Raw genomic sequence first — 24943 nt, 5'->3', positions numbered from 1 at the left:
GAAAGCTTGACTCCAGTGGCGTAGTGAGCACGGGACCCACGTCTGGGCATACCCTTTCCACATAGGGTGAACCGCAAACACACAAGATGATGGACGGAATGTTGCACAATGGCAAAACATTCACCCCAAGTCACAGATCTGGGTTTAATCCATCGTTATGCTGCTCACCAAGCCACCCCAGTTAGGACATGGCCATATGCAAATCAGTCTTGACCCTGTGCCTCATGGGAACAGTCCAGCCCGAAATGCAAAGCAATATCTTCCCTGGACTGGAATCAAGCATCCTAGGACTGGTTTGTTGGCTATCAGCCTTCATCAGCAAGGATAGCTTGACCCCGGTGGTGTAGTGAGCACGGGACCCATGTTTAGGCATACCCTTCCCACATAGGGTGAACAGCAAAACACACAAGATGATGGACGGAATGTTGCACAATGGCAAAACATTCACCCCCAGTCACAGACCTGGGTTTAATCCATCGGTATTTTGCTCACCAAGCCACCCCAGTTCAGACATGGCCATATGCAAATCAGTCTTGACCCTGTGCCTCATGGGAACAGTCCAGCCCGAACTGCCAAGCCATGTCTTCCCTGGACCGGAATCAAGCATTCTAGGACCGGTATCTGATTATCAGCCTTCATCAGCCAGGAAAACTTGACTCCAGTGGCGTAGTGAGCACGGGACCCACGTCTGGGCATACCCTTCCCACATAGGGTGAACCGCAAAACACACAAGATGATGGACGGAATGCTGCACAATGGCAAAACATTCACCCCCAGTCACAGATCTGGGTTTAATCCATCGTTATTTTGCTCACCAAGCTACCCCAGTTCAGACATGGCCATATGCAAATGTGTCTTAACCCTGTGCCTCATGGGAACAGTCCAGCCCGAACTGCCAAGCCATATCTTCCCTGGACCGGAATCAAGCATCCTAGGACTGGTTTCTGGCTATCAGCCAGGATAGCTTGACTCCAGTGGTGTAGTGCGCAAGGGACCCACGTTTAGGCATACCCTTCCCACATAGGGTGAACAGCAAAACACACAAGATGATGGACGAAATGTTGCACAATGGCAAAACATTCACCCCCAGTAACAGATCTGGGTTTAATCCTTCGTTATTTTGCTCACCAAGCCACCCCAGTTCAGACATGGCCATATGCAAATCAGTCTTGACCCTGTGCCTCATAGGAACAGTCCAGCCCGAACTGCCAAGCCATGTCTTCCCTGTACCGGAATCAAGCATTCTAGGACCGATTTCTGGCTATCAGCCTTCATCAGCCAGGATAGCTTGACTTCAGTGGCGTAGTGAGCACGGGACCCACATCTGGGCATACCCTTCCCACATAGGGTGAACAGCAAAACACACAAGATGATGGACGGAATGTTGCACAATGGCATTCACCCCCAGTCACAGATCTGGGTTTTATCCATTGTTATTTGGTGCACAGACATAATATCGAGGCCAAAATATCGTTTGGACATAATATTGAGTATTTAATATAGACTGGACAAAATATCGACAGGACAGAATATAGACAACAAAAATATCGTTTTTAAGGTAAATGAAGTAATATCGACTGTATAAAATATAGATAGTTAAAATATCGAAGTATATAATATAGATAGGTAAAAATATCGATTTTTTAATAATATATAATATTTTATAGTGTATTTTTATGTAATAATATTTGTGAAAAGTGTGTATTTCTGTTATAAATAATTTTATTAAATGATTTTTGTTTTTATAATTATTTCGTAATGTAATTCTGTAGCGGGTTGTGGGTTTATAGGGGAATAGGGTGGGAAGTAATTTAATTATAATTAATTAAATATGTAAATTTATTAATTGATATTAATTTGTAATTCATTGTTAATTAATTTATATGTGTCAATTATTTTAATAGTAATTGAAAAATAATTATTATTAATTGATTAATTGGTAATTATGTAAATTTTACTAATTTAATGCAGTAGCGGGTTGTGGGATTATAGGGGAATAGGGTGGGAAGTAATTTAATAAAAAATAATTAAATATGTAAATATATTGATTGATAGTAATTAGTAATTAATTGTTAATTAATTTATATGTGTTAATTAATTTAATTATAATTGTTAATTCATGTATATAAATTGATTAATTGGTTATTATGTGAATTTTACTAATTTAATTTCTGTAGCGTGTTGTGGGTTTATAGGGGCATAGGGTGGAAAGTAATATGTTAATAATTAATTAAATAATAAAATAAAATACACGTTATTTATTTGGAAATAATAGTGAAATAATTTTTAATTATTAAATAATTAATTGTTTATGTTTAATTAATTTGTATTAATATGTGAATAATTAAAATACTTATTGTTAATTAGTAAATGTCAAATAATATTTATTCTATTACATAACATTTTTATTTACTTTTTATTAATTATTAATAGATATTTCTTGTTAGATTTTTGATTTATATATGAAAGATTTACTTTCCCTAATGTTGTATTCTCTGGAGTGGGAATAGTAATTTTTACCCCTACGCTTTCCAATGCTTTCCTTACTGTTGCACCCACTGGAGTGGGAATAGTAATTTTAACCCCTAGGCTATCCAACGCTTTCCCTACTGTTGCACCCACTGGAGTGGGAATAGTAATTTTAACCCCTACGCTATCCAACGCTTTCCCTACTGTTGCACCCACTGGAGTGGGAATAGTAATTTTAACCCCTACGCTATCCAACGCTTTCCCTACTGTTGCACTCTTTGGAGTGGGAATAGTAATTGTAACCCCTACGCTATCCAACACTTTCCCTACTGTTGCACCCACTGGAGTCGGAATAGTAATTTTAACCCCTACGCTATCCAACGCTTTCCCTACTGTTGCACCCACTGGAGTGGGAATAGTAATTTTAACCCGTACGCTATCCAACGCTTTCCCTACTGTTGCACTCTTTGGAGTGGGAATAGTAATTTTAACCCCTACGCTATCCAACGCTTTCCCTACTGTTGCACCCACTGGAGTGGGAATAGTAATTTTAACCCCTACGCTATCCAACGCTTTCCCTACTTTAGCACTCTTTGGAGTGGGAATAGCAATTTTTACCCTTACGCTATCCAACGCTATCCCTACTGTAGCACTCTTTGGAGTGGGAATAGTAATTTTAACTCCTACGCTATCCAGCGCTTTCCCTACTGTAGCACCCACTGGAGTGGGAATAGTAATTTTAACCCCTACGCTATCCAACGCTTACCCTATGCTTGCACTCTTTGGAGTGGGAATAGTAATTTTTACACTATTATTATTGTACGTTAATAATATTGGCTATTATTTAATTATATTTTGTTACTATATATATATGTTTTAAGAAATATAATTACATTTTTTTTTACTTTCAATAATTATTTTATTATTATAAGTTATTTTAAGTATTTATAAGTATATTTTAGTAATTAATTTTTAATATTAATTTAATTTACCATTGTTTTTAGTAAAGTCGATATTTTTTACAACTATATTTTTGTAAACGATATTTTAAACTCAATATTTTTGTACTTACCTGTTTGTACATAGAAAGTCGATATTTTGACTGTCTATATTTTGTCAACGATATTTTTGAAGGTCGATATTTTATCATTCGATATTATTTCAGTGATCCTTGTTATTTTGCTCACCAAGCCACCCCAGTTCAGACATGGCCATATGCAAATCAGTCTTGACCCTGTGCCTCATGGGAATAGTCTAGCCCAAACTGCCAAGCCATGTCTTCCCTGGACCGGAATCAAGCATCCTAGGACGGGTTTCTGGATATCACCCTTCATCAGCCAGGATAGCTTGACTCCAGTGGCGTAGTGAGCACGGGACCCACGGCTGGGCATACCCTTCCCACATAGGGTGAACAGACAAACACACAAGATGATGGACGGAATGTTGCAAAATGGCAAAACATTCACCCCCAGTCACAGATCTGGGTTTAATCCTTCGTTATTTTGCTCACCAAGCCACCACAGTTCAGACATAGCCATATGCAAATCAGTCTTGACCCTGTGCCTCATGCGAACAGTCCAGCCCAAGGGAGCACATTCAATCTATCATGTCTAATGTCCGAACAATGCACCAATCTCACCTTTCCCTAAACTACTGTTGGTGCTATGGGCAAAGTACACCCTGACTTGCGCAGTCCATCCCTACTAATCTGACTTTTCCTTTGGTGCACTGTTCCTCAGTCGGGATGCACATTGTACCTAGCCACTCCAGGCACAGATGCTTCAGTAAAAAGGGGCTCAGACACAGAGGGGCCAGTGTTAAGGGGCTCTTGAATGGCCTTGATCTCCGGGGGGCACTGCCGCTTTTAGCACCTCATTATTCTCAGCCACCGTTTGGGTCCACGTGAGCTTGGCATCTGAAAAGGGGATGAATCGTGGGACTTGTTCCCACTCTGAGTTTCCGATTCCTTCATTGACCCACTGATCGTAGGGTAAGGGTAGAGGCACTTTGCGGCAGTGTTGCGTAGGAATCCAGTTCTTTCGATCGGTGACCTTTACCGCTGTGCAGGTGGCAAGGAGGACCTGGAGTGGTCCCTTCCACTGGGGCTTCAAACTCTTTTTCCGCTGAAAGTTTTTTGTCAAAACTAAATCACCAGGCCGAATATGATGTCCTGGCCCCTTGGGTACTGGTGGCAGAGAGTCTAGGATCTGTTGGTGAATAGAATGCAGACTTTATGTTAACTCATATAGAAAGTCTGTCAGCAAAAGGTACTCAATTTCGGAAAACTTACGTAGACGCGGGACACCCCAGACATTTGCCTGGTGTCCAAACACGACCTTGTAGAGTGACAATCCTGTCCTAGAATCTGCTGTTGTTCGTGTGGATAAAAGGGCTAATGGCAAAGCATCTGGCCACTTTAACCCTGTGGTCTCCTGATTCTTTGCCAATTTCAGTTTGAGAGTACCTTTGCACTTCTTAACCAAACCGGCGGACTGGGGGTGGTTTGCAGCATGAAACTTTTGTCTGATGTGTAGTCTGTCCCAAACTAGCTGAATAACCTTGGCATTGAAATGACTTCCCATTTTACTCCAGATCAAATGGAGAAAGCAGAAGCAAGGAAAAAACTATTTCAAGAGTATTTTTTGCAGTCGCCATGGCTGTATTTTCTTTCCTGGGATAAGACTCAACCCTTTTACTGAAAGCACAAACAACCACCAACACATATTTCAAATTATTGACTAGATCCATTTCGATGAAGTCCATTTGAAGGACCTCGAAAAGGAAAGTAAGAGGTGCAAAATAACCAGGTGGTGTAGGGGTACTTTTCCCAGGATTGTGCATCATGCACACCATATCGTATTTTACTAAATGAGCAGCGCTCTTTGGGATATTATCATTTTGCCATACAGGGTCTAACAACTTGCAAATACCTTTAGCGCTGATATGAGCTGGCCTGTGTGCCATTGTGACTACTGGAAGAAAATATGCATCTGTTAGCATCCAGTCAGATAACGAAAATCAGTCAGGTCTACCCGTCCTTTCATCTCTTCCTCCATCCGGAAGATACAATCATGTATGTCAACTTCCTCATTCTCAGAAGGGAGGGGTAGTAACATGGCTGTGTTCAAGGAGGCACATCTTTTAATTGTGACATGTTTTGCAAAGAGAGTTAGCTCATAACCTGTCAGACGTGCACTGGTGAGGTGCTGCGTCTTGGTCTTATTCAAAAGGGTATCCACAGCATGGGGCACCATGACTGTGTGGTAAGTATCAAGTACAAGTCCAACTGATTGTCCTACTGAGACGGCCACAGCCGCAACTGCTCTTAGACAGCTAGGGAGGGCTCTTCTGAAAGGGTCAAGAAGAGCAGAAAAATAAGCACACAGCCGTTGTTTACCTCCAAAGGCCTGTGTTAAAACAGAAAGCACACAACCAGCCGTCTCATGTACGTACAGCACGAACTGCTTTGCATAATCAGCCCTACCGAGCACAGGTGCAGAGCAAAGCGCACCTTTTAATTGCTCAAAAGGCTGCTGACATTTAGGCATCCAAGGCAAGGGTTCATGCACATCTTTAGGGGTTAGTGCGAGCAGAGGTTTTGTTAATAATGAATAATTAGGGATCCAGTGACAACAATAGGAAGTAATGCCAATAAAAGCGCACACATCCTTTTGAGTTTGAGGGATAGGCATTTTAACAATGGTACTGATGCGCTCAGGTGTGAATCTCATACCCTTCTTCGACAGTAGGTGACCTAGGAAAGTGACCTCCTGTCAACAATATTGAAATTTGGAAAGGGACACTTTATGTCCGGGGTATGCCAAATACAATAACAATTTAACATACTGTCTTTTCAACCCTTTTCAGTGTCGGAAGCGATGAGAAGGTCATCTACATATCAGGGCAAAACATTACCTGAAGGTAGCGCAAGGGAGTCCAATTGGGCTTTTAAAGCTTGACTATGTATCCTAGGGCTGTCATTATAGCCATGAGGAGCGCAACAGAATCTAAAGCTTCTTCCAGCTAGTGTAAAATTGAACAAGTACATGATACCTGGATTTACCGGAATACTAAAGAATGCATTTTTTAGGTCAGTGACAGAAAACAATTTAGCAGTTGAAGGAATCCTCATCAAAAGAGCAGTAATGTCAGGGACCACCGTGAACTGAGGAACTACTATTTTTTTAACTTTGCGCAAGTCAATCACAAAACGATAAACATCTGCATCATCTTCAGTGGAACCCGAAGGTGCCCTCTTAACAATGGGAAGAATAGGGCTATTACACACATCGGTCGTCGTCTCTTCAACAACTCCTGATTTAATCAAGTCCTGTATGATTTGCAACAAGGCTTGCTCCCCTGCTTGCGGTATTTTGTACTGAGGAATAAGAGGCAAAATAGCATTGTCCTTAACTTTGATAGAAACTGACGATATCTGCAATAGTCCTACGTCTATGTCACTGTTGCCCACAAAGTGGGCAGCAAATCCTTAAATTCAACAGAGAGTGGCGCATCTTTGGACAAACACTGTTTAGCACTGACCACATTCGGGCCCATTGCCTTTAAACACCTGCCGGGAGCAATAAATGGTAGCATGCAACTTCTTTAACAAATCCTAAGCCATCAAATTTTCTCCGCAATTGGACGTCAACAAAAATGGAGAATCCACACTGATAGTACCTATAGTCAGTGTAAGAGGTTTGGAAATTGGGCTCACAACCGGTACACCAGAAAGTCCTACTGAAACATTATTATGGCCAGACAGAGCTGCCCTGGGGACCAATGAATGCGAAATAGAGCTCTTCATTGCACCCCTATCCACCAAATATTCCTTAGCTGAGCCATGCAAATCTGCAGGAACGTAAGGACCGCGCTGATCTACAGGTATTTGAACTGGTCCCTCACTCTATCCCTGGCTGTGCTAGCTGCGATACATTCATGTCACCTCGTCCATGTCATAGTCATCATAATAATACTGTCCGCCCCTATTATCATCGGAGTAGTGATTTTCCAGGCTATCCTGTGAGGATGCGGCATTCTGAGCCCTGTCCTGTCCACCAACTCAACCACCTCATCCATGAGAACCTCATCCTCCAGGGGCTGCGACTTTCTGCCACAACACCGGACACTCGCTATGCCAATGTCCCTCCTCTTTACAATATGCACACTGATTTGGCCCTGCAGGCGTAGTATTCTGACTAGTATGCGGAAGCTGCCGGTCTGACCCACAATGTCCCCTACCATTCCCCCTACCATTTCCCCTAGAAAACTCCTGCATCAACACCTTCGTTTTCAAGTCTTTATGCTTTTTCTCCATCTTCTCCTTGTTCTCCTTGTTCCTATGCTCATAATACTTTGCCATGTTCAAAATATCAGTAGTGGAAGAAGTGGACCAAGTACTTTCAGAAGCCTGCAAAGGAGTCATGATCTCCAGAAGTAAATTCAAAACAAACCTATTAACAAACAATCGGACACCTCCGTCGACAGAAAAATCCTGCCCATTGTAATCCAGAAATACATTTTCAAACCGAGTTGAAAAATCTGACGCATTCTCATCTTTCTTATGATGACAAGCTGAGAGCTTGTCCTAATCTACCTTTCTTGGCAGGATGAGAGAATGCATATACGTGATAATACTGCCTGGCAAGGCAAGTATGTCCGCTCTAGGCTTCACACCAGGCGTCCTCTCCTGATACCATGCCGTTATTTGATCCCAGGTTCCCCCCAATTCCGCGACATGATCTTGTGCATGCACTTATCAATTAATCAATCAATCAGGGAATTGTAAGCGTGCTACTCACCTGTGAGGGTCTCAAGGTGCTGAGGAAGGGGGGTATGCCACTCCATTCAAGCCGTGATCCACTCCATTCTGCCGAAGAGTCAGGTCTTCAGGGTCTTCCTGAAGGTGTTCAGGGAGGGGGCACGTCTGATATCTGCCGGTAGCTCGTTCCAGGTCTTGGCTGCGATGTGGGCAAACGATCTTCTGCCTGATCTGGCCCTGCGGATGCACGAGGTTTCAGCCAAACCAAATATCAACCGGAACCAACAAACCAAAGAACATTTTAATATCCACAAGTGTCATAACCGTCGAGGATGCAGCCTCAGTCAATTCTTGATAATATGCTGTCTGGTTTTTTCTAGGGCCAGGCAACTGAGTCTTGAGGGATAAAGCTTCACTCCTTTTGCAGGGAGTGTAAACCCACTGTTCTTGAAAACGGGCCTCTACCCTTGACCTAGTAACAACATCATGCTGATCCCATAGCTTGGGTATTTCAGGGTAAAATATGGTGTGGGCCTCCCTCATCGGAAACTTAGACACCATCTATGAGCTCTTCTCGAGCAGTCTACTCCGGAAAGCAACAGGGGACCACTGCTTACTCCCTCCCGAGACTGCCAACAGATTTTCAAAAAGGAAGGGATCCTAAGTGTTTAATTTTAATGCTTAAGAACTTGTAAAGCACCTAAATCACCCCGAAGGGGTATCTCCACACTTGAGCAGTACTAGAGCAAAGCCAGCAGAATTAAGCATCAAAAAGTTCAGTTTGAAGGAGTTTCCTAAAGATTAAAAGATCCTTACAACTTCGAGGTGAAAGGGGAAAAGTGGGCTCCTTTTCCTTTGTGAATCACTTACCACTCCAACTTAGAGGTAGCTAACTGATCAAGGCTTTTACGACTGAAATTACAGTAAAAAACACTGATACATTCCTCTCAGAATTGGAAAGAGAAGGTGCATGCCGTTTCATGGCTACTCCTATTGCAATTTGGGAAGGATGGCAAAAGTCCTTTTACGAGTCAGAAATCATTTTTCGACTTGCTCAAATTGCGGAAAGGCTTTTGTACATTATGAAAACTCTCTTGCAGTTGCAGGCCCAGTGGTTTTGTGAAGGGGTTGTGACCACAAAAGGGCTTTGAACTTGAATAGTAAGTTTTTCCTGACTCTGCTCTCATGCATAAGAGCAAAAGAAACAAATGATGGACGGAATGCTAAACAATGCATATATTCCCTACCAGTCACGAAGATCTGGGTTTAATCCATTGTTCTTTTGCTCACCCCACCATCCCAGATTGAAACCTGCCAAATGCAAATCAGTCTTGACCCTGCAGCAGTGGGAACAGTCAAGCCTGAACTGCCAAGCTTGGTCCTCGCTGGACCGGAAACAAGCATCCTGGGACCGGTTTCGGGGCAACACCGCTCATCAGCCCGGCTATCTTGAATCCAGTGGCGCAGTAAGCACGGGACCCACGTCTGGGCATACCTTTCCCACTTAGGCAATAAAGGAAAAGAAACAAATGATGGACGGAATGCTGAACAATGCAAACATTCACCCCAGTCACAAAGATCTGGGTTTAATCCATTGTTCTTTTGCTCACCACGCCACCCCAGTTTGGACACAGCCATATGCAAATCAGTCTTGACCCTGCTCCAATGGGAACAGTCCAGCCTGAACTACCAAGCCAGATCCTCACTCTACTGGAAACATGCATCCTGGGAATTAATGCTTGTTTCCAGTCTAGGGAGTACCTGATCTGGCAGTTCGGGCTGGACTGTTCTCACGGGAAACAAGGTCAAGACTGATTTGCATATGGCTGAGTCTGAACTGAAATGGCATGAAGAGCAAAAAAATGATGGATTTAGGCCCATATCTTTGAACTGGGGTGAATGTTTGATATTGTGCAGCATTCTGTCCATCAAATGTTATTTTTGAGTTTGTCACCCCTAGTGGGACGGGTATGCCCAGATGTTTGTCCCATGCTCTCCATGCCACTGGAGTCAAGCTAGCCTGGCTGATGAGGGACAATGTCCCAAAACCAGTCCTGGGATGCTTGTTTCCAGTCCAGGGAGGACCTAGCCTGGCAGTTCAGGCTTGGCTGTTCAGGGTCAAGATTGATCTGCATATGGCTGGGTCTGAACTGGAATGGCATGGGAGCAAAGAAACATAGGATTTAGGCCTAGATCTCTGTACTGGGGTGAATGTTTGACATTGTGAAGCATTCTGTCCATCAAATATTCTTTTTGAATTTGTCAACCCGAGTGGGATGGGTATGCCCAGACATGGGTCCCGTGCTCTCCATGCTACTGGATTCACATAAAGGATTCCTTGTAGATCGGGGTGTCTTTATAAATTGACTACAACATAAAAAGTCAAGCATGTTGGGTCTGCGTTTTAAGGTGGGCATAGAAAGACCTGTTTAGGTATTAAAGAACATACCACCAACAGGTATGTTCGAAGTGGCAGTATTTCTGTAAACAGGTATTTAGCTTTCTTGACAATACAGATTGAAATGAACAATATTGCGTTGGGCTAAACATGGTTTCATATAACATCCGTTGTACAACACCATTAATTAAATAACTAAAAAATTATGTTCTGAATAGATATGAATAATCATGGAGTCATTATGTATGAAAAACACCTTCATCCTTGACTTGTGTTCTGCACCAATAAGACTGATACTTTAAATGTTGATGGGAATGATCACATCTGACTTGATTGAGTTATCTGATCTGTAGTGATGGACCTTGATGAAATGGAGGTTATCTTTCTTAACGGTTAAATAATCTTAGTTGTTTTGTTCCCATTGAACCAAAAGAATATGGTCCTGAGTCCGTATGGATAAACTGTATATATAATATCATACATAAAAATATCTCTTTGATTCAGACAAGGCTGTAGAAATTACTGAAATGCGTTCTGTTTTTAGGTAAATGATTCTCATGTTCACATTGTTTTTATGTTGTACATATTATGGTATTGTCCCTTGTCATCATTGTGAAGCTTTATTGTTTTGTCACCAGGGTGTAACGAATATAGCCAGTGTAGAATTGTAACTGTTAATATTTTTTGATTTTCAGATTACAATATCTCTATACAGATCACAATTGATAACAGTCCTGAGGATGGTTTCAGCAATTAATTTTTAAGAAACCGAAACGTCGACAGCACATCTTATCCCTATCTTTGTTTGATTCAATGTATTCTGGGATAGGTGTTTTTTAGGTTCTGTTGAGTCACTTAGTAATTTACTTATGTGTGTATCCAAAGTCCTAAATCTTATTCGTTTATTTATCTGTATATGAAGTTGCTTACTTTAATGAACTATTTGATAAAAATATTTTTTCGTATACACCTTGTGTCTTTGTTTATATGTTATATGTTGACAATACGAACTATTCATATTTTGTATTAAGACAATTGATATTGGATTAGCTCACTCTAAGGACGATCGATTGGTCCTTCTCAAAATAAAATAATTTGAACCAACGAATACAGATTAAATAAAGTCCCTTGAAGGCACCATGCATGAGATGAGCATCAGGAATTGCCCGAGAGCCCTCAATTTGTGCTCCCAGGGAGACTGGGAGCCTGTGACTGCAGTCTCCAACTCAGCAATGCAGCTGGGGTTGGAGATAGCTTCACTGCGCATGAAGCTTTGGCCGGCCTGAGAGGGCCACGCAAACCATCATGTGCACTGAATCACAGTGCTAACCACTTTCCCTCCTGCTTCCCCCCCCCCTCCCCCCCCCCCGTGATGGCCCACCCCAAGCCTCATTCAATGGAAGAAAAAGAAAACAATAATAAACTCGTTTTATTATTGTTTTGTTTTTCGAATTTTGAGGCTGGCAGGGGGGCGACGCTCCTCCGCCATAGCAGAGAAGAGAAATCACCCCTAGTCTCATTGGATGGGAAAATGTCTGTAGATGAGTTATTGCCTCTCGAACCAGTCCCTTGTAGGCAAAAAATATGCAAAATATTGTGTTTGCACACTGATGCTAACACAAAATGTGGATTTGCGTGAGATTATGCCAGCATAAACTCTTCACACAAACCTTGTGATTGATTACAGATTAACAGCACAGTGTTAACACTTTGGCACTAATCTTACAAACCTTACTTTTTAGGCCACAACTTTTAATGTAACTCTTTATTGCGTCAATCAGTATATTTCCACTGCTTAAAAAACGTTACAATATGTGTGGAGGTTTAATCTGACTGCGGTGTCAGTCTCCTCAACAACAAATTAAAGCTCTTTTGGAAGCTTCTCAACAACTGCTCCAGCTAATGAGTTATTGATCAAGGATTCCAGTTGTACACACAGAATCATCAAATTTCCGTGAACGATCGATTAGACCATTGAAACATGGGCTGAAATTGAGAACAAATTCTTGTGATTGGCAAGCGTACAGCCTTTGTTATTACTGACCTAAAACCACCATTTACAAGACAATTCCAATAATGTTGTCGGAAATGGAGATGATCTCTTTTTAAAACTCCAAATTAAATTTGTTACAACATATAACTTTGCTTCCTGATTTTGATGGAGCTTTTAAGAGTTTTGTGTCCTTACAATTTATGAGTTAGAAACACGAAGTAGGCCATAAACAACGAATACTTAACATCTTAATTTGTTTTTATTATAGATTATGTTGCATATACATCTGAGATCTGAGTGTCCTGCATTGCTAACCATGAACATGTCAGTAAAACACAGCACACAAAGTCTGCAGTGTGACATGCCTTCTTCTTGCATATAATGCCACACTGCTGACCAGCGCCTTATTACAGAAATAATGTTCACTGCACCTTGATGCACACACAGTGAGCTTATCAATAATCATGCAGCATGGCATGTGATGTAAGAAAAATAAGAACAATGGAATCTTGGGTCAGGTGAAGATAGGGGTTGCAGAGGGCCTGTAATGTTTGGTTTAGACCATCTGCAACAATAGCATCTGCATGTTTGTCTTTTTGTCCCCTATTGAAAGTTAGAACATTCTACCCTCAGCAACTGGAATGCTCTAATAACATTAAAGCTCGTCTGGCTCAAGATAAACTGGTTGCTAAAGTCCCTATCCAAGATCATAGGCCCAAGCCAGACATGCAGATCAGGTTGTACAATCAGTAGAAACATCTACAGCTGTCAATAATGCTGTATTATGTTGGAAATTATCTAATATTGTTGTGTACTCATTATAATATTTTACAAAACACAGTTATCGATACAAAATCTTTCAAAAATAAGAAAAATTCTCTTAAAAGAGAACTATAGACATTGGACATATCTTCTCCAAAACTTTTCAACAACATGTAATACATTTGTCTTACATGAACACACTTTAATTAAAGCTCACCTCTCTACCTACCATGATAATGCTAAATGGAATGAAACATATAAAAAAAAAGTTACAGTCAGAAGAACATACCCCTAGACGAACACACTTCTTGTTGTAAAAGATGCCGCCTGGAAAGTTACTTGGTCGATTAGTTTATGAATATATTTTGTCTATGAACTCTAGGGGGCTCGCCTGGTCCGGGGTCATAGAACTTTGCAAAAGAAGATATCTGTTTGAGTAGATTGAGATTCATAGTACTCTATTGGAAGGACAGTGTCCTGAACTAAAAAAGCAAGCAAGATTGTAGTGTTGCAACTTCTATGTGCGTCAGACAAACTTAGTTTACTAGTACTGAGATCAGATACCCAGATAAACCACTAGATCGGTAGTATCTTACACTGGGTTATTGTGAGTATAGTTACTTTTTATGGCAGCACTTTGACGATTGTGGATAATTCACTGCAATTTTATTTACAGTCATAGATCTACAGCCCCTTGCGCTTTATTAGTTAATTTCAGCACTAGTGTATTTGCACATCTATGTGACGGAGCAAGAGAAGAGAGGTTCCCTAACGTAAATCTTTGGCAACAAGGATGCACCATTGTAAGATCTAGAGGCCCAGTAAAGAGGCCCTGTCAAGTTTTCAGGGAATTCTCTTCAATGCTACTGATCCCGTTCTTTCCTAAAGTCAATTTCAGTACTACAGTGCATTTCTGCAAGGAGCTGAAAATCGAACAGTATGTTCATCTGTCCGCTTAGCCCCAAACACGTGGTAATACATCAGTTTAGTTTAATCAGACTGTGCTTGCATACCAGAAGGGTCTTAATTTAGATATATTTGCACTTTAAGCCATATTATCAGCATAGTGGCTCTGGTTCATAGTAACCTCATATTTAAGTCGGTATTTTGGTTGAAGCTGAGTGTATGGCATTATAAAATGACATAGCTATGTGTGTTCTTTTACAAATTGTATAATTATGCTTGAGGGAGTTCCTATTTGCTCCTTTGTATATGCCGAATTTATATTTTTGTTTTTATCATATTTTCTTAAGATCAGGACATGAATTGTTTATATGGATCCGATATATTGTACCCTATGCATCTTAATGTTTTATTGTCATTTGTGATTAATGTTTCCTATTGTATGGCTTACATCTGTAAACGGAAACAATAAAAATATTGCTAGATTGTAGTCAACATTATACCTCTTATTCTGCATGTGGTACCTTTGTTTAATAACTGTTTCCTGAGACTAATATTCAAAGTAAATCTGTGGTCAAGCTTATCTAGCAAGAACCAGGCATATGTAGTGGAAAGTAAATTACATATTTGGTACCATGTCTCTCGATGACAGAGACTTTGAGACTCAAGTCATCAGGTTATAAAAGAGTTAACAAGTGTTTGGGGTTCTTCTAGGGAACTACTACTTTCTTGGAGTAACTGCTGCTTGGTGAACTTTGAGATGTAAGAATAAATTGGCATCAGAAATATAAAAAGCATTTAGATGATAAAAAGGAGTTGTTTCACCCTTTTTGAACTATGTTTAAAATATGCCCGGGTGAAATTGAACATTTGCCTGCACAGTTTTGTGTAATTTCCAGCACTTTGCATTACGCTTGTTATATAAAATACTGAGATTACACCATGAGGCCACATCATGCAACCGACACTTTGCTCTGTAAAAATCCTTTTGCAGGAGTACAGGAAGAAAGCAGACGCACCCAACGGAGCAATCGTTGTTCGCGAATCACATGATTTTGCACTTTTTGCATTAAATGCGTCCTTACTCCCAAAATGGACGCAAGGACACATTTAGCACTAAAGTTCGTGCAAACTGATGAAGCGGGCGTTTCACGTATTAATGAGCAATTTTGTGTAGTGATTAGGGCATTTCGCCCAGGCGTAGCTTAAGTATGGAGGATTTGTGTTTACGGAAACACAACACTAATGGGGTCATAACGAGTTTGGTGTAATGTTAGAAGCAGCTAAAAATGAACTAAGTACGCCATCAGATTAAATACTAATGCAAACTCCATAAGTATTTATCTTAAATTTGAAATCTTTGGTAAAAACAAATATAGGATTTAGACCTAAATTAGTGAGAACTTGTGCAATATTGTATTTTTGTACATTATGCATTAGCACTTTATGCACCTTTTATGGCGCTATTTCTCCTATTTGCACCAAAACTGTGTCCCCTTTAGTGCTATTTTTTCTCATCTAGGCCACGTTTCTCATGTTATATGGCTTCAGTAAAATAATATTTAATATGAATTGTTTCTCTAGATACGAGATTTTATTTGGTAAACTTATCTCAAAGATAAAGGAGTTTGGACTTTTATACTCTTAAATTTTTTTAATGTATTTTTAGATTTTTAATCTACAGTCACGGACATTTGTATGTATTGCCTTCTTGATTTTACCTTGTTGGAATACTTTGACTAACTTGTTTTCTGTCTTTTTTTACTCTGGATTTACCAAGTTAGCTGTTGCTATCTATTGTCGTCCACTTTGGCCTAAAATACGTAATATGTCGATAAATGAATGTGCTTTTATAGCTATATCTAGCAGCAATAAAGTTTTGAATGATGAATGAAAAAACGTAATATGAAAATACCTGCATTACTGATCATACTGTATTGTACGCCTTTGTACTTTAATGGTCTGAATGACTGAATAAAGTTTGATGATGATGATGATAAGCACTATAAACCTGCAGTTTTACTGCGTGTCAAACACGTGGCTCTTGTGCTTCACTTGAGCAAAGCCTTCATTAGCAGTCCATCTGCCACAGGACCCCCTGCTTGAGAATCTCCGAAGGTCCATCCTTGTTTTGTATAATGTGGCAGGCATGGCGGCGTGCACATGAAGACAAAACAATGGCCCCCACAGGCAGGGAAGATATTTCTGCGTCTCAGGACCATTGATTTTTTAGTGGCAGAAGTAAACCCCTGCTTGAGTGTTTTTTATGCAAAGCAAAAAATAATGCAGACAGACTGCCATGACATGGCGGCTGGCTTGATTTCCAATTTAGCCAAAAGAACTGCAGTAGCGATGCCCATCAGTGTGGCGAGGATCTCCATGTATGATGGGTGAACTTTGGTTGGGAGGGTCGAGATAAAAGTCTCCATCAACCTAGTGGAGTGGCAGGCCACCAGGTATCCAGGACATTTCTCAATATTTGCCAATAGCTAGAGAACCATACCACTATCCCTTTTTGGGGCCTTATTGAGGCAAGTTAACTTCGAAAAGCACCAGTAGGTACATTACATTTGATATGTATTTGTGTTGCTTACTTTTGATGCATTTGAGTTCGAAATACTTTTTCATTGAGATATGCAGATTACGAAGCAGATGAGGGATTATAAAACAATTAAAAAATATGCTCCAAATATCACATAGTCCCATCATGTTTCTAATGTAATATTGCATTTTAGATAGCGTATTAGCTCTGCTGTTTAGGCTTGTCTAAATTATTGTCCATACCAATATTGAAATCATAATGATGGGAGAAGTGAAATCTAACAGATTTAAACAAATCTTCTTTAAGGGCTCTATGTCCTCGACGTTAGGACCATAATATCCCACTAAGGTTTATCTACCATTATCTAGTTGTAGGTCATCAATTACCCACCTACCTAACTTGTCCGATATACCCATTTTAGGTCTCGCAGAACTGGTTGCAGCACGCATGCGCTGATCACTCTGCGAGGCTTCTTGTAATCAAGCAGATTTCAGAAGTGGAGTGTAGGGTCCACCCTTTCTTTCCATTGGCTAGCATCATCCTGCATGCTAAACGCTGGCTTTCCATTGTAAGTGAGGCTTTTTAGTCACTCCTTGTTACCGCCCTGTCTCCTTTTGGCCCCGCCCACCGGTCTGGATCTTTTACTCTGGGCATTATCTAGTGTCCTTGAATTACTGGGTAGGCACTTATTTTGCTACATTGGTGTCCAAGACAGTGTAGCAGCAGGGAAGGGAAGTGTGAACCGCCACTTCCTCGTTCAATTCATTGAAGCTGCTGGCCGTGGAGGACTCCTTCTACGGCTGGACCCCAATTCACTGGGCCGGGCTTTTTTCTACATTTAGCGTGATGTAGGTTGGATTTCCCTTCCCTTGTATTTTTCAATAAGGCGCTTACATGGCGTCCTGGTGCCTTTGTTATTGTACACAGGTCCACACAGTCAACAATGGCCCGCACTTTAAAGACCCCCGCCCAGCACCCGGACAGCTCACTTAACCTTTAACATGAGTGCCACCCTTAATGTATTTGCTGCTGCCCGAGGCCACCCGGTGGCCATCAAGAAGGCGGGCTCGTAGTCACAGAGGGCTGCCCCGCCCCCTACCAGTCAACCACTCCTCTCCGGGCAGAGGAGTCCCAATGGGAGGGTGGGTGGGCCAGTGATGCACGTCCGGGGTGGTAGGCAGGGTGAGGGGTATTTAACCTCCCCTCGCCATCTTTGCTGCCTCTTTACCACTCCGGAAGTCGCGTGTCGCCTTCAAGGACACTCTTTTGGACACTCTTTTCGCTTGGCGGTGAGTACAGGCCTTACGGCTGGTTCCCCCTCCGCCTACTCCCTCTTCGCGGAGGTCGAGCCGGGCTAGGCGGCCCGCTTATCGACAGACCACTGAGGAGGCGTGGGTTGTAGAGCCGTTTCGTGTGCCGTCGCAGCCGACCTCGTGGTCGTGCTTGCGGTGGCCGATCTGGCTGAGTCGGCCCGATTGCGCTCGGGCCACGTGTCTCACCTCACCGGTGTGCTACGAGGCGATCGACCCACTCCCCTGGCATTCGGTCGTTTACAGGGTTGTGTCCACTTGTGGGGCGGGTTGTGGGTGCACAATCCAACTCCCCGTCCCCGTACAGCCATGCTGCACGGATGCCGTAAGCAGGCCTAGGGGGGATGCCGTGGCTTGCGGTATTTAGTGGTGGTTCTCCCCTGGCACCGCTACCCCCGAGTGTACGTGGGGGTTCGCTCGGCTCTGAGAAGCGACCGCCGGTGCTCTCCCCCATCCGGACGGCGGTCCCCAGTTCATTCCCTTCCTGGAATGGCGGGAGGGGTCTGGGGCCGCGATCGGGCACGGAGATCTGGCCAGGATTGTGCAGGGCGGCAGGGGCCCCCCTTGCCGACCCAGTCCCACTTGCTGGTGGACCTTGGCCTGTCCCCAAGGTACTGTCTCGGGGGGCGCTTCCGCTTTGTCCCAATCGTGGTGGCAGCAGCGCCTCCTCGTGGTCGGGCCTGGTGGAGTGGTAGTACACACAGGGCACGTATCGGATATTTCATGTTTATTTGCTTCCATTCTATTTGCGCTCTATATACGATTGTCGCATGCTTCTGCGGTTCACTGGTTGCGCTGGGCGGCTAGCCACACTGCAGGGTTGAGTGCTAAGCCTCCCCCGTTCCCGCCCCCCCTCCGGGAACCGTGGGCGGCCGCCTTCCTGCCGGAGCTTGCAGTGTCCGCATGCCTTTGCCGAACGTCCGTCATCGCCCCGGTGTCGGCCCCTCTCGGGAGCGTCTGCCTTTTGCCACATTATGAGTTCAGCGCTTCCAGGGAGAGGGCACGACAGGCCTATTCCTTCTGGAGCGGGGCTTTGCCTTCAACCGGCGGATCTTTTCATGGCTGGAGTGCGTGCCTCAGCTAGCTGGTTGGGACCAGTATGGTTGAGTCGCTCGGGCCGGTGGTCCCTCTGCCTCGCAACTTCATTAAGTTGGTTGCCTTCCTGTGCTCCGCTCCTTCCAACCCCCCCATCCTTTGTCGGTGTGTAATTCCCTAACACGGGCAGAAGATCTTTAGGGCTGCGAATGTGTAGGCTGCTTGGAGATCGGCGTTGACTGTAATCGACAGAGTCACTTGACCCGTACAAATGTGGAGTGTAATTCCATATTACCAGCATTTATTGGAAAGCGTTTTATAAAATTCTTGAAACAAAATCTTGTCACGCTGGTTGCGGGCGGGGGAGTTGCAGCCAGGGCGGAAGTGGGCGATGGGTACCGGGGATTTCCGGGCTGCGCTGCTCCGCCATCTCGCGGTGCTTCGGGCATCACTTGTGGTCCGGGCACCTCTCCAAGTTTACTGTAATTTAGTAACATGTTGGGTGTTACACTTCGGGCATCCCATGTTCACCGGGCTCCGCGTCATGTCTATGTATCCAGTTGTACATGCTGTGTGTCATGCTTCACAAGTTTCATTGCTTGCTTAGACCCTGCGGGCCCACGCGTGTTCACGCACTGGACGGCCTTGCAGCTCATGTTTACCCGGGCACCCAGTATACTAGCCTGTCTCGCGCTTTTCTCATGCATTAATTTGCTTTTCAGACCAACGTCGTGCCCGCTCCATTCCGATCACGCTGTTGTGCCCCATTCTCGCTTCAGGACCTGTCAGTCAGAGGTATGTATGGGGGCTGCGGGTGGCCATGTTGCGCCATTGGGCGAAGCACGTGCAGGATGAACTGAGGATGACCTAGGATCACCTTGAGGGGTGGCCATATCCCTGTCCTTCTGCCAGCTCACACTGACTTTCTTTTGCAGGGAAATAGCCCGAGCTCGGAATGTACAGCCAGGGTTCCCCCCCGCTTTTCACCCAGACATCCCAAGTCGATGAGTCATTGATAGGACCCTCCCATGATGCGCAACTGAAAGCTGTCATGGAATTGATAAAGGCAAAGGGGGTTGCTTGAGCAAGTGAACTTTTGAATGCCAGCAATCCCGGGGACTACGGGGTCGGCCCGTCGCCATCGGCATCTGAACATGAGATTATAGAGGAAGCAAGGCCCTTGCGAAGGGTCACCATGTCCACCACCACCACCAAGTCCACCACCAAGTCCACCACCACCATGTCCACCACTACCACATCCACCACCACTTATACCACCACCACGTCCACCACCACCATGTCCACCACCATATCCACCACCACCACATCCACCATCACCACGTACACCACCACGTCCACCACCACCATGTCCACCACATCCACCACCACATCCACCACCATGTCCACCAACACCACGTTCATCACCATGTCCATCACCACCACATCTACCACCACCATGTCCTCCACCACCATGTCCACTACTACCACGTCCACCACGTCCACCACCATCATGTCCACCACCACCACCACATCCACCATATCTACCACTACCACGTCCCCCACCACCACCAAGTCCACCACCACGTCCACCACCACATCCACCACCCCCACATCCACAATCATGTGCACCACCACCACTACGTCCACCACCACCATGCCCCCCACCATGTCCACCACCACCATGTCCACCACCACCACATCCACAACATGTGCACCACCACCAAGTCCACCACCACCATGTTCACCACCACTTCTGCCACCACCACATCCACCACATCCACCACCACCACGTCAGTCACCACCATCACCACCAAGTCCACCACCTTATCCACCAGCATGTCCACCACCACCACGTCCACCACTACGTCCACCACCACCACATCCACCACCAGCACATCCACCATCACCATCACGTCCACCACCACATCCGCCGCCACCACCATGTCCACTGCCACCATGTCCACCACCACCATGTCCACCACCACCACCAGCACCATGTCAGCCACAACCACCACCACCACAACCACCACCACCACGTTCACCACCACCACATACAGCACCAACACATCCACCACCACCATGTCCACTACCATGTTCACCATCACCAAGTCCACCACCACGTCCACCACCACCACGTTCACCACCACCACGTCTACCACCACCATGTCCACCACCACATCCATCACGTCCACCATATCCACCACCATGTCCACCACCACCACATCCACCACCACCACGTCCACCACCACCACATTCACCACCACCATATCCACCACCACATCCATGTCCACCACCACCACATCCTCCACCACCACGTCCACCACCACCACGTCCACCACCACCACATCCACCACCACTTATACCACCACCACGTCCACCACCACCATGTCCACCACCATGTCCACCACCACCACCATGTCCACCACCGTCACATCCACAACCACGTCCACCACCACCATGTCCGCCACCATGTCCACCACATCCACCACCATGTCCACCACCACCACGTTCATCACCATGTCAATCACCACCACATCCTCCACCACCATGTCCACCACTAATGTCCACCACGTCCACCACCATCATGTCCACCACCAAAACCACATCCACCGTATCTACCACTACCATGTCCACCACCACCACCAAGTCCACCACCAAGTTCACCACCACCATGTCCACCACCACCACATCCACCACCACTTATACCACCACCACGTCCACCACCACCATGTACACCACCATATCCACCACCACCACATCCACCATCACCACGTACACTACCACGTCCACCACCACCATCTCCACCACATCCACCACCACATCCACCACCATGTCCACCAACACCACGTTCATCACCATGTCCATCACCACCACATCTACCACCACCACGTCCTCCACCACCATGTCCACCACTACCACGTCCACCACGTCCACCACCATCATGTCCACCACCACATCCACCATATCTACCACTACCACGTCCACCACCACCACATCCACCATCATGTGCACCACCACCACTACGTCCACCACCACCATGCCCCCCACCATGTCCACCACCACCATGTCCACCACCACCACATCCACAACATGTGCACCACCACCACCACCATGTTCACCACCACTTCTGCCACCACCGCATCCACCACATCCACCACCACCACGTCAGTCACCACCATCACCACCAAGTCCACCACCATATCCACCAGCATGTCCACCACCACCACCGTCACGTCCACCACTACGTCCACCACCACCACATCCACCACCAGCACATCCACCATCACCATCACGTCCACCACCAGATCCACCGCCACCACCATGTCCACTGCCACCATGTCCACCACCACCATGTCCACCACCACCATGTCAGCCACAACCACCACCACCACAACCACCACCACCACGTTCACCACCACCACATCCAGCACCAACACATCCACCACCACCACGTCCACTACCATGTTCACCATCACCAAGTCCACCACCACGTCCACCACCACCATGTTCACCACCACCACGTCTACCACCACCATGTCCACCACCACATCCATCACGTCCACCACACCCACCACCATGTCCTCCACCACATCCACCATAACCCTGTTCATCACCACCCTGTCCACTACGTCTACCACCATCACCACGTCCAGCACCACCATGTCCACCATCTCCATGTCTACCACCACCACGTCCAGCACCACCATGTCCACCATCTCCATGTCTACCACCACCACGTCCACCACCACCACGCCCACCACCACCTCTAAGTCTATCACCTGTTAGGGTGTGTCCTTTGCAAACAGCCTGTCCATTAACTATTCACTGAATTTAGCATTAAAACTATGTGTATCTTACTTTATTGTAATACTCCAGTCCATTAGGCAAGGATCAACATCTATGTAAAACATCTGTATAGTGTTTTCTGAATAGTTATGTTGTGTTTCAATTGTATGCCTATGTACACAATTGGTTCTAGCAATGCTTCTTGTTTAGCATTTGGTTAAGCAAACATGCCCCACCCTTGAAGCCTTCCCCTACGTGTCAAACAGACAGTTTCCTTCTAACGTTCTCATGTGCAGCAAGCATCCCCACCCATGAGCGCCTATAAAATGAAGTGCATCCCTCCAAGCAGCGCTTGTGTTCGTCGACTTCAGCTCGTTCATCTGCGCTCCAGAGAAGCTCCGGTTTTCGCTTACCTGATCACAGACTGCAGAGGCCCTCGGCTGAGGCGGCTTCATTTCCTGATATCTCCCGTCATCTCTGCCTTCATCATCTTTCCATCCTTCCGTCTTCTGGACATCGCCTTTCAGTTCCCTTCAATCCTTCGTGACACCTGAAATAAATCAAAGGACAAGAATGGTAATTATGTAAAAGAATCCAAAAGGTACGTACCTAAGAAATTATTAAACGGACTTGTTTACATCAAAAGACTTTCATCAAAGCAAGACATTTTAAAGGCCCAAAGGTAATTACGGAACAATTAATCTTGCACTTGCCAAGACTTCGGAACTGACCAGGAATTGCATATTTGTTTAAAGAGTTACGAGTGTTTAATTCTTGACAAGTATAACTTGAACTTTTGGTTACTAACGACAAAGAGACATTTGGTAAAGTAACAGTGTGCCGAAAAGAACAGCTGTTTCAGGAGATATTTAAGAGTAAGCTCAGAGTGCATAAAGGAGTTTAGAACTTTGAACAAGTATATGTCTACCCTGTTTAATTGATGTGTTGGCTTATCTCTATTTTCTCCCCACAGTTCTTTAGGAAAGAGAGAAATACATCTTCCTAAGAGCATCTTCATCTGGTATGTCTGAAAGCCAGATCTGTGAGGTACATTCTAGTTAGTTAGTGGATTTTGAACAGAAGATAATCTCTGCATATAGGTGTAAATGTGACAGGTATTAATAGAGAATGAATACACATATGTACATGTTATTTTTCTCTCTTTCTTTCAAGATAAAGCTCCATAGACAAGAAACTCCTAGCTCAACCACTGGAGAAAAAGTGGGATAGAAGAAGAGCCCGAGAATCAAAGGAGAGCAGATATCTCTTTTTTTTATTTTATCCACTTCCCCCTTCCCTAAAATTTCTTTCTCTTCCACATAATGCTAATGCTGTGTGGAGGGCCAGAGGTTTAAGAGAGGGTGTGCATTTTCGTCTCATCCTTAGAACAGAACTAACTGGGAGCACAGGTGAGTGAGACTTGACAGAAACACAAGCCACACTCTTAAGTTCTGCTCGCACGATGGACGTTAGGGAGGATCCTGAAACTATCTTTGTGCAAGATATGGCACAAGCCTTAGAAGAAGATGAGAATACGAATAAGTCTCTGTCCACTCTATTGCAACAGTTACAGTCAGAAGTAAAGGAGTTAAAATTATAAAACATGATTCTTAGACAGGATTTAGACAAATATAAACCCCGAGGCAACCTTTGGGAAAAAAGGTTTCCTTTTAGTTCAAGAAATCATAGTAAGTTGAGCGCTAAGCCTAGAGAAAACACTTCCGAAGGGTCCCCAGTAGAAATTACTGTCACTGTACCACAAGGAGTACCTTTAGCAGCACCTGAACGGTTTTATGGGGACAGTAACAAGTTTAATTTATTTTTAAATCAATGTCAGTTGCATTTCGTTGGCAAACCCCAACAATTTCCAAATGATGCCACTAAAGTGGCTTTTGTCCTTTCCTATCTTGGTGGTACGGCTGCGAATTGGTCAATCCCGTATGTTGACAGAGATGATGTTATTCTCCATAATTGGGTAATGTTT

Source organism: Lissotriton vulgaris, chromosome 7, assembly GCF_964263255.1.
Source record: "Lissotriton vulgaris chromosome 7, aLisVul1.2, whole genome shotgun sequence".
Lineage (NCBI taxonomy): Eukaryota > Metazoa > Chordata > Amphibia > Caudata > Salamandridae > Lissotriton > Lissotriton vulgaris.
The sequence above is the reverse complement of the archived record's forward strand: the minus strand, read 5'-3'. Positions refer to the sequence as shown.